Source organism: Oncorhynchus gorbuscha, linkage group LG04 (assembly GCF_021184085.1).
Source record: "Oncorhynchus gorbuscha isolate QuinsamMale2020 ecotype Even-year linkage group LG04, OgorEven_v1.0, whole genome shotgun sequence".
Classification (NCBI taxonomy): Eukaryota; Metazoa; Chordata; class Actinopteri; order Salmoniformes; family Salmonidae; genus Oncorhynchus; species Oncorhynchus gorbuscha.
Genome location: NC_060176.1, coordinates 53716202 through 53729837, shown reverse-complemented (window position 1 = coordinate 53729837; position 13636 = coordinate 53716202). Strand labels below are relative to the sequence as shown.

The window sequence follows — 13636 nt, the reverse complement described above, 5'->3', positions numbered from 1 at the left end:
GAGAGAGAGAGAGAGAGAGAGAGAGAGAGAGAGAGAGAGAGAGAGAGAGAGAGAGAGAGAGAGAGAGAGAGAGAGAGAGAGAGAGAGAGAGAGAGAGAGAGAAGAGAGAGAGAGAGAGAGAGAGAGAGAGAGAGAGGGGGAGAGAGAGAGAGAGAGAGGGGGAGAGAGGGAGAGAGAGAGGGAGAGAGAGAGAGAGAGAGAGAGAGAGAGAGAGAGAGAGAGAGAGAGAGAGAGAGAGAGAGAGAGGGGGAGAGAGAGAGAGGGCAGAGACCAAGATCCATGTGATGAGATCTCACAAATAAGCTGTTGTCTCTATTGGCCAGTAAGGACAGAGGACCTAGTGGGAGAGGAATGGTTAGTGGGGGCAATGGGACAGAGGGCAGGGTGGGGATGTGTAAGGGTGATGGCGAGGTGCATGCATGTCTGCATGTTAAATATGTGTGCAAGTGTGTACAGTCCGTGTGTGTTGTTGTGGGTGTGTGTGTATTTGGGAGCTCACCCTCTAGGTCTGTGTTGCTGTGCCAGATGCCTTTAACCCCATGGAGTCGATGTCCACGCCCCCGCGGAAATCTAATTAGCATAATAAAACATTCCCATCAAAAAAATGTTTTAGGGGCCCCCGAGTGGTGCAGTGGTCTAAGGCACTGCATCTCAGTGCTAGAGGTGTCACTACAGATCCGGGTTTGATCCTGGGAGGTGTCACAGCAGGCCGCGACTGGGAGACGCGTAATTGGCCCAGCGTCATCTGGGTTAGGGGAGGGTTTGGCTGTCCAGGATATCCTTGTACCATCCTGCTCGCTGGCGCATGCACGCTGACACGGTTGCTAGTTGGATGGTGTTTCCTCTGACACATTGGTGTGGCTGGCTTCCATGTTAAGCGAGCAGTGTGGCTTGGCAGGGTTGTGTTTCAGAGGACGCATGGCTCTCGACCTCTGTACGGGAGTTGCAGCGATGGGACAAGACAGTAACTACCAATTCAATATAATGAAAAAGGGGTAAAAAAATAAGATAGATTTTAAGATAGAGATATCAGTTTTTATTTGCATTGGATGCGTCTCAATCCTACACAAGCGTCTTGGGACTCGTCTGAAGTCGGTACAGCCGATCTGCCAACTTCTGTCTATAACATCCTAACAGTTTGGGCTACACAGTATGACCCCTCTGTGGAAGGGTGAGACTCTCATGAACAAGTACATGTTGGTTGTTTTGCTCTATGTTAGTTGTTTTGCTCGATGTTAGTTGTTTTGCTCTATGTTAGTTGTTTTGCTCTATGTTAGTTGTTTTGCTCTATGTTAGTTGTTTTGCTCTATGTTAGATGTTTTGCTCTGTTGGTTGGTTTGCTCTATGTTAGTTGTTTTGCTCTATGTTAGTTGTTTTGCTCTATGTTAGTTGTTTTGCTCTATGTTGGTTGTTTTGCTCTATGTTGGTTGTTTTGCTCTATGTTAGTTGTTTTGCTCTATGTTAGTTGTTTTGCTCTATGTTGGTTGTTTTGCTCTATGTTGGTTGTTTTGCTCTATGTTAGTTGTTTTGCTCTGTTAGTTGTTTTGCTCTATGTTGGTTGTTTTGCTCTATGTTAGTTGTTTTGCTCTATGTTGGTTGTTTTGCTCTATGTTAGTTGTTTTGCTCTATGTTAGTTGTTTTGCTCTATGTTAGTTGTTTTGCTCTATGTTGGTTGTTTTGCTCTATGTTAGTTGTTTTGCTCTATGTTGGTTGTTTTGCTCTATGTTAGTTGTTTTGCTCTATGTTAGTTGTTTTGCTCTATGTTAGTTGTTTTGCTCTATGTTAGTTGTTTTGCTCTATGTTAGTTGTTTTGCTCTATGTTAGTTGTTTTGCTCTATGTTGGTTGTTTTGCTCTATGTTGGTTGTTTTGCTCTATGTTAGTTGTTTTGCTCTGTTAGTTGTTTTGCTCTATGTTGGTTGTTTTGCTCTATGTTGGTTGTTTTGCTCTATGTTAGTTGTTTTGCTCTATGTTGGTTGTTTTGCTCTATGTTAGTTGTTTTGCTCTATGTTAGTTGTTTTGCTCTATGTTGGTTGTTTTGCTCTATGTTGGTTGTTTTGCTCTATGTTAGTTGTTTTGCTCTATGTTAGTTGTTTTGCTCTACGTTGGTTGTTTTGCTCTATGTTGGTTGTTTTGCTCTATGTTGGTTGTTTTGCTCTATGTTGGTTGTTTTGCTCTATGTTAGTTGTTTTGCCTCATAAGACTCGGGTGAAGGTCCTGCGGTACCAGTTGAACAAATTAATGGAAGAATATATGGACTGTTTAGTGCCAAAAATAAGGGGTTAAATACATGTAAAAAAGTATATATCTTGGATATAGGACAGACACTTCAGAACAAACATCCTTTTTGTTGGGGACTATCTGTTGTTCCATGTAGTTCATCTCTTATTCAATGTATTTGTATGGGCTAATAGAAGTAAGGCCAAATAAAAAAAATTATACTTCAAGGGGTCTTACAATTCAAGATCAAATAGCAAAATGATCCTTGGTATGACCTTCTTAAAACAATTCCATATAGCTTAGTAGAGCCCCCCCTCCCCCGGCTTAGACAGGGCTTAGACTATAATGGGTTAATGGAGTGCACCCACCCTGTGAGTCTTTATGACACTGAGGCATACGTCTGTGATAGTTAGCGTCTCTGCAGTATACCTGTCACTGCTAATGTAAGCATCTGTGTTTGTTAGTGACTGTGCTGCTAACACATGCAGATACTGTACACTCTGTCTGTCTGTCTGTCTGTCTGTCTGTCTGTCTGTCTGTCTGTCTGTCTGTCTGTCTGTCTGTCTGTCTGTCTGTCTGTCTGTCTGTCTGTCTGTCTGTCTGTCTGTCTGCCTGCCTGCCTGCCTGCCTGCCTGCCTGCCTGCCTGCCTGCCTGCCTGTCTGCCTGCCTGCCTGCCTGTCTGTCTGTCTGTCTGTCTGTCTGTCTGTCTGTCTGTCTGTCTGTCTGTCTGTCTGTCTGTCTGTCTGTCTGTCTGTCTGTCTGTCTGTCTGCCTGCCTGCCTGCCTGCCTGCCTGCCTGCCTGCCTGCCTGTCTGTCTGTCTGTCTGTCTGTCTGTCTGCCTGTCTGCCTGCCTCCTATGCACTGGTGGTCAGCACACAGAACACTGTGACTGCCCCTTGCACTTAGTCCACACTGTCCTACAAAAAACCCTCTGTACACAGTCCTAAACTCCTGCCATATATACTGTATGAATAAAAAACATCCCTGTCAGAATCATGAAGAGTTAGGGTCTATCATGCAATGTGAGGGTTCACACATATGTCTTGTCTGCAGCCTCCCCAACTGACAGCCAGTTATCAGGCTTTAGGGAGACAGAGCGTTACCTTAATCGGCATGTGTGAGGGCTTCCACGTCCCAGGGATTTTGGAAGTCACACAGGGTCTGCATGGAGTTAACCACTGTGATGAATGCTCTTAAGCAGACCTATGTACAATAGCTTTTCTGTGATGTCATCTCTTCAACCTTCATTGCACCCCTCCCTCCCTCCCTCCCTCCCTCCCTCCCTCCCTCCCTCCCTCCCTCCCTCCCCTCCCTCCCTCCCTCCCTCCCTCCCTCCCTCCCTCCCTCCCTCCCTCCCTCCCTCCCTCCCTCCTAAAATACGCTCACTTCATACATGTCAAAGATTTCTCTCTCTCTTTTTCTCCTCTGTTCAAGCTGGCTGGCTGTTGACAGTGTGTCTCAGAGGATCTCTGCTGAAGATAGTTTTCATATAACGGAAAAATTGGGCTGTTGTCTTTTGGATTTTCCCAGAATCCCTAGGAGCAGCTGTTTTTCTCATTTAGTGCATTACTTTCCCAACTATCCTTTTCCTCCATCTTCCATGGCTAAACCTCTCCAAAGATTGTTCATAAGTAGTGCAGGGGGCTTGTGAATTGGAGGATCTGTATCAGTGTGTGAGCCTGTGCAGGCTGATGGTGGTGCTGTGAGGATGGTTTTAAATGGGATCGTTGACCTAATCACACTGTGCCCATCCAGACCTGATAGGAGCTTTTCCCTCTTGACAGGCTCATGGATCCCTCTCCTTGGGGAGCAGCCTATTAGCAGCTATGTAATTTGGGATAAGCTGTTGGAATTTGTTGCACTGTGTCCTTGCAGAAATCCCAAATGTATTTCTTGTGGGTTTGTATGTGTATATGTGTGAGAGAGGGAGAATGTGTCTGTGTGAATATGTACATTGTTTGTGTTACATAAATTAATATATGTTTCTGTTTGTGTGTGTTTGTGCACAGATGTTTATTTATTTATGCATTTATAGTGTATGGATGCATGTGCAACTGTGTGTATGTGACCCATTGTCTGACTTTTACCCCTGTCACTGCTTGGGGCCTAAATGATTTGTGTGTGTGTGTGTGTGTGGTGGGTGGGGGTGTGGGTTGTTTTTGAGGGTGCAGTAATCATCCTCCTGCTCCCAGCCCCAACACCTGTTCTCCAATTAACATGCAGCGTGCCGGGGCCCACCCTCCCTACTGCCACCCTCCCTACTGCCAACCTCCCTACTGCCACCCTCCCTACTGCAACCCTCCCTACTGCCACCCTCCCTACTGCCACCCTCCCTACTGCCATCCCTACTGCCACCCTCCCTATTGCCACCCCTACTGCCACCCCTACTGCCACCCTCCCTACTGCCACCCCCCCTACTGCCACCCCTACTGCCACCCCTACTGCCACCCTCCCTACTGCCACCCTCCCTACTGCAACCCTCCCTACTGCCACCCTCCCTACTGCCACCCTCCCTACTGCCATCCCTACTGCCACCCTCCCTATTGCCACCCCTACTGCCACCCCTACTGCCACCCTCCCTACTGCCACCCCCTACTGCCACCCCTACTGCCACCCCTACTGCCACCCTTACTGCCACCCTCCCTACTGCCACCCTCCCTACTGCCACCCCTACTGCCACCCTCCCTACTGCCACCCCTACTGCCACCCCTACTGCCACCCTCCCTACTGCCACCCCTACTGCCACCCCTACTGCCACCCTCCCTACTGCCACCCTCCCTACTGCCACCCCTACTGCCACCCTCCCTACAGCCACCCTCCCTACTGCCACCTTCCCTACTGCCACCCATACTGCCACCCATACTGCCACCCTCCCTACTGCAACCCCCTTACTGCCACCCATACTGCCACCCTCCCTACTGCCACCCTCCCTACAGCCACCCTCCCTACTGCCACCCCTACTGCCACCCCTACTGCCACCCTCCCTACTGCAACCCCCTTACTGCCACCCCTACTGCCACCCTCCCTACTGCAACCCCCTTACTGCCACTGAATCTCTTTCTCTCTCTCTCTCTCTCTCTCTCTCTCTCTCTCTCTCTCTCTCTCTCTCTCTCTCTCTCTCTCTCTATATATATATATATATATATATATATATATATATATATATATATCTGTGCTTCTCTCTCTCTCTCTCTCTCTCTCTCTTACTCTTCTCTTTGGGATTCTCTTGGATTCTCATGCTTATACCAGTGTTTCTACCACACTCTTTCTATCTGTCTTTCACTTCCTTTCTGCCCTTGTCTTTCTCTCTTTCTCTGCCTCGTGTTTCCTTATCCCCCCCTCATCCTAGCCCATCAAATGTTGTGATAATTAGGCAGTGTCATTAGGACACCTACCCAAGTACAAGGGAGTTTGCAATTCCCCAAACCCCCTATTTTCTAATCTCCTTTCCATATTGTCCCCCCCCTCCCAATCCCCTCCTGCTGCTCCGCTCCCTCCTTCTCCCTAATCCTGATTTGAGTGAAAGGGGAGAGAGGAGATCACAGCTGATCCATAGGGAGGGATGGCGGGATGCAGGAGTGGGGGTAGGGGGCTTGGAGGCGTTGGGGGTTAGTCAGAATGGGGAGAGGACTCTTTAAGACACCCTTACTCCTCTTCATATAAAGCACTGATCAGGTCATACTGCTTGCAGCGTTTACTAGTCTTGTCATTGTTGAATATGTCACTCACTCACTGACTATCTTATGCAATCGCGGGGGACCTCTTTGTTTTGAAGATGTAAATTATCTTTGATTGATTAATTGACTGATTGATTCCTCTGTTTTGCCAATTTCAAATTGTGGATTACGTTCACACGTGCCCTGTTGCTGAATGACTCACTTGTGATTAAATGATCTGTTTCAAAGAGAACTGACTGTGTGGCTGTAGCATAGAACTCCATACTCCATTCTCTGATATGTTCTGTTTTTTTTACAGGCCTTGCTGTCACAGCTTTTGCATTATCTGGCTTTGATATTTTCTCAGTGCTTGTCTAACTTACATATACCAGAACACATCTCTGTGTGTGTCCCTCCCTCCTCCAACCTAAGGAGTTCTACTCTCTACTCAGAGACAGACAGGTCAGTTAACAGTGGCATTACGGCCAGATGACCCCTGACCTTTAGAGAACTATATGAGCGCTAGCCTCTGTGTTTATAGAGGAGCATGCTTTACAGCAGAGGCAGACAGTCAGTATTAGTGTTAGTGTTTGTAGGAATGGGAAGTTTGGATTGGTTAATGGGAGGGGGCAGGGTTGGAGTGTATGACCGTGGTTTTACATTTGGGTAGGAGGTTGGAATCAATAGATGGTCATAAGGAAAGCATGAAAGATCCATTGTAAGGGAGGAGAAGGGAGGCAGGGGAGGAGAGAGTGTGGAGAGGGGATCAATGGCATGCACTATCTCACTAATTGATCGTGTTTTCAAGAGGGGTCTTTTTTAACAAGCCACACCACTCTGAGGAAAGAGGAATAATCAATGGGAATTTTCCAATTTTGTCAATATCGCTTTTCCCTTCCCCCCTTCAAAACAACAAGCCACTTCACAAAGCCTGGATGCAAGAGAGAGATACATTCGTTTTCCTTTCTGTCAATGAGAACATACAAAATCCTCCTCAGCAAGTTTTTTTCTTCTCATCAATTAGACCAGATAAATCCTTTCCTATGTGTTAAATGATTTAAAAAATGCTTATTATAGGCAGCAGTAATGGTTGTGGTCAAGCCCACTTTTAGAAATGTGATTAGAGCTCCCTTGCGAAGAGTTCAAATAGTTGACCCTAAGAGGAATCCGTTGCTCTTCATCTTGCATTATGGGCCGTATTGATCTTCTACTCCTGATTCTAGTTATGTGCACGTTGGGTTGTTTTATCTGGCCGTCACATAGCAGCGAATGAAAGTGTGCACACGGTTGCTTTTAAATCAATTTTCACTAAATTGCTTTTACTTCTAGAAAATCATTTGGGTCAATTTCTAATGTCTTCATTTGGATGAGGATTATTTCAGTAAATGTTTTGCACGTGCTATCTGTTGGAATCCACACGGATTCCTCTGGACAGATTGACAATATAGCATTCAGATATCATTTGTTAATTTGTATCTGAATGCCTTTCTTCAACAACCACATCTCTATCACCATGCCCAAACCGGACGCGCGCGTGCTTCCGCGTGCTTCCGCGTGCTTCCGCGTGCTTCCGCGTGCTTCCGCGTGCTTCCTCGTGCTTCCGCGTGCGCCATTGTGCGCAAAAATTATTTTGTCCCCCCCACACCAAATACGATCACGATACGCAGGTTACAATATCAAAACAAACTCTGAACCAATTATATTAATTTGGGGACAGTTTGAAAAGCGTTAAACATTTATGGCAATTTAGCTAGCTAGCATGCAGTTGCTAGCTAATTTGTCTTATTTAGCTAGCTAGCTTGCTGTTGCTAGCTAATTTGTCCTGGGATATAAACGTTCAGTTGTTATTTTACCTGAAATGCACAAGGTCCTCTACTGCGACAATTAATCCACCTATAAAACGGTCAACCGAATCGTTTCTAGTCATCTCTTCTCCTTCCAGGCTTTTTTTCTTTGGACTTTATATGTCGATTGGCAACTAACTTTCATAATAAGGTGCATTACCATGACCGCTCAGTTCATCTTTCAATCACCCACGTGGGTATAACCAATGAGGAGATGGCACGTGGGTATATGCTTCTAAAAGCCAATGAGGAGATGGCAGAGGCAGGACTTGCATCGCATTCTGCATCACAAATAGAAGCCACATCTATTTTAGCGCCTGGCAACGCAGACGCTCATTGACGCACACCAGCATTGTGGGTGCAATGACTGAATAACATGTATGTGTAAATGTATTTTGTGATGTGAGCGGTGTGGTCAGCATGTCAGGGACTGTTTGACAATCTGTCTGACTCTTCAACAACCACATCTATCAGGGACTGTTTGACAATGTGTCTGGATCTTATTTTCTGTCTGTCTGTCAGCCTGTCTCTCCCGTCTTTCTTTCCTTCCTTCTATCCCTTTCTCTCTCTCTTTTCCCCTATACGTAAGATATATCTGTGTGTTTGTTATGCTGCCTCGGTGTGCTGCCTCGGTGTGCTGCCTCTGTGTGCTGCATCTGTGTGTTGCCATCGGTGTGCTGCCTCTGTGTGTTGCCTCTGTGTGTTGCCTCTGTGTGTTGCCTCTGTGTGCTGCCTCTGTGTGTTGCCTCTGTGTGTTGCCTCTGTGTGTTGCCTCTGTGTGTTGCCTCTGTGTGTTGCCTCTGTGTGTTGCCTCTGTGTGTTGCCATCGGTGTGCTGCCTCTGTGTGTTGCCTCTGTGTGTTGCCTCTGTGTGTTGCCTCTGTGTGTTGCCTCTGTGTGTTGCCTCTGTGTGTTGCCATCGGTGTGTTGCCTCTGTGTGTTGCCTCTGTGTGTTGCCTCTGTGTGTTGCCTCTGTGTGTTGCCATCGGTGTGCTGCCTCTGTGTGTTGCCTCTGTGTGTTGCCTCTGTGTCTTGCCTCTGTGTGTTGCCTCTGTGTGTTGCCTCTGTGTGTTGCCTCTGTGTGTTGCCATCGGTGTGCTGCCTCTGTGTGTTGCCTCTGTGTGTTGCCTCTGTTGCGTTCTGAGCTCCTGTACATCTGTGTTGGCAGGTCCCTGCTCCCTGTGCGAGCTTGCCTCTTAGCCTCTCACTGTAATTTTAATGGAGGGGAACATCACCCGCCCCTCTCAACAGAGCCCCCGGGAACATGCAGGGAGCAGAGCTTTTGGAAAGTAACATTAAACAACTGGCCAAAAAAATGGAAACAGCAACCATTTTTGACTATGTCAGGGGGTCAAATTCCTCACCTCTCCCAGATGCCTAGTAGAAGCCAAATGGCCCTGTTACCTCATCATTTGTCCTCTTGGAGATGTGAACAGTGTCAGTTTTAGAGATTGTTTCTCACGATCACAGAATCTGTAACTCCTTTAGCCTTGGAGTTCAGAGTAGGACGACATGGTCTCCAGCAGCAGTGCATGTCAGAGTGGAGATCCTAGTTAACAGACATATTGGCCCCTTCTACCACCACTACCTCCACCACCTCCTAAACCACCACCACCTCCACCTCCACCACCACCTCCACCACCACCTCCTCCACCTGCACCTCCACCTGCACCTCCACTTCCACCTCCTCCACCTGCACCTCCACTTCCACCACCTCCACCAACACCTCCACCTCCACCACCTCCACCTCCTCCACCTGCACCTCCACCTGCACCTCCACTTCCACCACCTCCACCAACACCTCCACCTCCAGCACTACTACCTCCACCTCCACCTCCACCACCACCTCCAACACCACCACCACCCCTGTGTAGTCTGGACACCCTTTCCACAATGGTGGTTCCTTCCCAGACCCATTTTTTACATGTCTCAGAGAGCCCTGATTTTAGGGGAAGGAGGAGGAATCCTGCATCTGAAATACACAGATCAATGGCATGACAAGCCGTCCATACAGGCTCATCTCCACTACCTCTGGTAGCGTGCCATGTCTTCTAGCCAAAACATATACATCCCCCTCACAGGCACTCACTGAGCCAGCTATAGCTACAGGCACAATCTACCTACATGCTGATCCTATACGTTCTCAATATTACAGCTACACATCTGTAATGTCTTTAAAGACACACACACACACACACACACACACACACACACACACACACACACACACACACACACACACACACACACACACACACACACACACACACACACACACACACACACACACACACACACACACACACACACACACACACACACACACACACACACACACACACACACACACACACACACACACACAATCCCTCCAGTCCCTTCACTTCCCTGTCACAGGCACCTCGTCTCCCTGGTGGCTGGTAGTGTCCAGTCACTTCACTTCCCTGTCACAGGCACCTCGTCTCCCTGGTGGCTGGTAGTGTCCAGTCCCTCCAGACCTCTGTCAGGAGCCCTTCAGACAGGGGACTGGCAGTGAGTGGAGACAGAGACGGGGCCCAGCAGCTCCACTGCACACAACACCACAGGCTGGGCCAGTCTGAGCAGCTGGCACAGGAGTGGGGGGCATCTCCTCCCAGGAGGCAATGAGAGGAGGAGAATGACAGACAGACAGACAGACAGAGGGAGAGGGTGCCACTGTCTGAATGATCAAATACTCACTGACAGGTAGTGCTTGTAAGAAACACAGAGAGAGAGAACAGTATTCAGAGTCAGGAGTCAGAATTCATTTTGTGATGTGGTCTCATGTGAACCAGGAAGACCCACGACTCAAATACAGAAAGGAAGTGAACCATGAGTGGCAGATTAGATGACTGGATTGTGCTGTCACCTTTTGCTGCGTTGGACTGCGTTGGGTTGGGTGTCGTGGCTTGAACCCTAACACTCAGAACAAGCATATGTTGTTTTCTTAAGGAGAGCGCACAGAGGGGGAAGTCGGAAACGGAGCGCAGCAGAGAAATGTTTTGACAGGAAATGGGAATGGACTGCAAATGGGCTAATGTGGGTGAATGGGGATTTAGGGAGGGGGGTAAACATGGGGTTTGGAAGGGGGCTCATAGCACTGAAAATGGCCACACTCTCCATGAGTGGCTGGGACTGGGTGCTGTGTTACTGGGACAGGGAGAGGGGAAAGCAGCTTCCCATTTGTCTGGCCACTAATGGGTTTCACCTTTGGTAGGGCAGCATTCTCAGGAGGCCAGATTAGCATGATTTATTTTAGAGTACTTGAGATAATTTGTGTGTACATGGATGTGTGTGTATCAGAGTTTGTGTGTATCAGAATTTGTGTACACATGGATTTGTGTGTATCAGAGTTTGTATCAGAATTTGTGTGCACATGGATGTGTGTTTATCAGAGTTTGTGTGTATCAGAATTTGTGTGCACATGGATGTGTGTGTGGAGCCTCCAAGCAGGCAGGCATGTGTGTCAAAGGCCAGAGTCAGAGGCCAGTTAGCAGTGGTATTTAGGAACAGGGGCTGTTATCTTTGGCTGGATGCTGGTGCGTAGGGGTGGGGCAAAGAGGTGTGGGGGGTGGATAGGGGGTCAGTCAGCCCCCATATAAAGGTCTTACATTTCACTAAGGATTTAACGATGCCCCCTGCCGCTGGCCCGGACCCAGTTTGTTTGTTTGTTTGTCTGTTTGTCAGGAATCTGGACAGAATTGATTTCCCAGTGAGGACTCAGATTTTCCCTGTATCCCCCCAGTCGTCCTCAACATACTACCCCTTACTGCCTCAAAGCCCAACATTTAAATTAGGCCTATAGCCCTATTTACCCCGAAAACATGCATATAAAAGTTTTTAGAGAGATGGAATATTAGACATGCATGCCATGCTACAGTATGGTCATAGAGTAATTATAACAACCTGTTATTGAAATGGGTGCGTTAGAGGCAGCTGTTTCTATAATATCTAGTAGCCCTTAGAGCAACACACGTCTGTATATGCATTCTCCTGATATCGTTTTTGATGTTTTATAGTCGTATGTGTGTGTGTGTGTGTGTGTGTGTGTGTGTGTGTGTGTGTGTGTGTGTGTGTGTGTGTGTGTGTGTGTGTGTGTGTGTGTGTGTGTGTAAATGTTCTTGATGAATCTGTCAGGGCTGAGGGCAGGGGGTGATGTGGCCGCTGACAGCCTCCCAGCAGGCATGCTGTGCGCCCAACAGTCCCCCTGCCCTTCCTCTATCCCCCTCCAACCCTTTCCTCGCTCTTATTCCCTCCTGCCCTCCCTCCCACTCTCTCCCGCTCCTCTCTATGGCTCCACACATTTGCTGTGGATTAGCTACGGACAGTAAATTACAGCACCCTGGACCTCTGAGTGATTCCATACCGATCTCTACACACGTTCCACCTCTCCCTCCCTCCTTCTCTTCCTTGTGCCATTATCCAGTTCTACCCTCTGTCTCTCTCTCTTTGTCTGTCTGTCTGTCTGTCTGTCTGTCTGTCTGTCTGTCTGTCTGTCTGGTCTGGCTCTGGCTCTGGCTCTGGCTCTGGCTCTGGCTCTGGCTCTGGCTCTGGCTCTGGCTCTGGCTGTCGGTCTGTCTGTCTGTCTGTCTGTCTGTCTGTCTGTCTGTCTGTCTGTCTGTCTGTCTGTCTGTCTGTCTGTCTGTCTGTCTGTCTGTCTGTCTGTCTGTCTGTCTGTCTGTCTTCAGTCTGATCTGTTTTTCTCCCTTCTATCTGTCATTTCCGTCCTGGTTCCTAGATTCCCTCAACCCTGTCAGAATTCTCTCCCCCTGTCTCCCTGTCTCTCTCTTTTTCATTTTACTTCACTCCTTCCTTCGTTCTTCTATGGTGTCACGCTACACAGCATTCTTTCTTTTACACGCCGCCCCTCTCTATTCCTCCCTTCGATCACCTCTCCTTTCTACCTCCCTCCCCCTCTCCTTCCCTCTCTCTCTGGAAACAGATGTTGTTTGTCAGATCTTATCATTACTGGCTAATTAAGAAGACATCTCTTCTCATGCTGTTGTTGTTTCTCTCCTCTCTCTGACGTCCATCTCTCTGTCTTTGTTCTTCTCTGAGGCGGGTTTGGGATGTGCTGTGGTATGTGGGTATTTAATACTCAAAGGTGATTATCGGCTCATGGAAGCCTACTGGTTTTGACAGTGTTAGGAGGACAGTATCTAGGAATCATCGTTATGTGTATTGGAGGGAGCACCTGATACATTTCTGATGTACATTTGAGCATTTTGACATTATTCATGCTGCTTCAGTTAGAAATACCAGTTTTGGGTCATCGGTGTTGTGTGGGGATTGTAAAGGTTCTTATTGGTATGTATGAGACCTTCCCATACACAATGGGCTGCTCAACGACTCCAGTGTGACAGTTTGGAGAGAGTATTTTGAATTTTCATCCCATAGGACTCACAAAGCATGCTGGGAAAGGTCAGACTACTGATGGGAGGTCTATTCCCTATCCTGGATGAACATTCACGTTCTCTCTAGCCTGGATCTCTCTGTGTATGTCTCTGTCAGTCTGTCCAGCCATAGATCCATATAACTAAATATACCTACATCTCTCTCTCTTTTCTATCTCTCCCGCTTTTCTTATTGTACCAAGTGCTGGAACAACATTCAACTATTTTAAAGATTTAACCGATACCATCATGCCAGCAGTGATGTTGTTAGGTCATTTTAAGACCAAGGTATTGCAATGTTCAAAAAGTCCACGTTCGCACTTATCAGAAGGGTCCATCAGCCCCCATCCATGTCCCTCTATTACCCTGTCCCCCCTTCTCACCCCTCTCTCACCTCACTGCCCCGCCGCAGCTGAGGCACTTTTGCGCCTGATGGTTGTACAGCACTACCAAGCTCTATAAATCAGCACTAGTGGTTTAAATGTTTGGCTTTGACACAGTTGTCAA

The 13636-nt window shown here is 47.7% G+C and overlaps 1 protein-coding gene across 3 annotated transcripts in view; it reads left to right on the top strand.

The window, feature by feature from the left end:
• The window catches only part of LOC124034281 (transcription factor COE2), a 40647-nt gene that overhangs the window by 9086 nt on the left and 17925 nt on the right, over positions 1 to 13636 (top strand). The gene's annotated exons all lie outside the window — the stretch shown is intronic.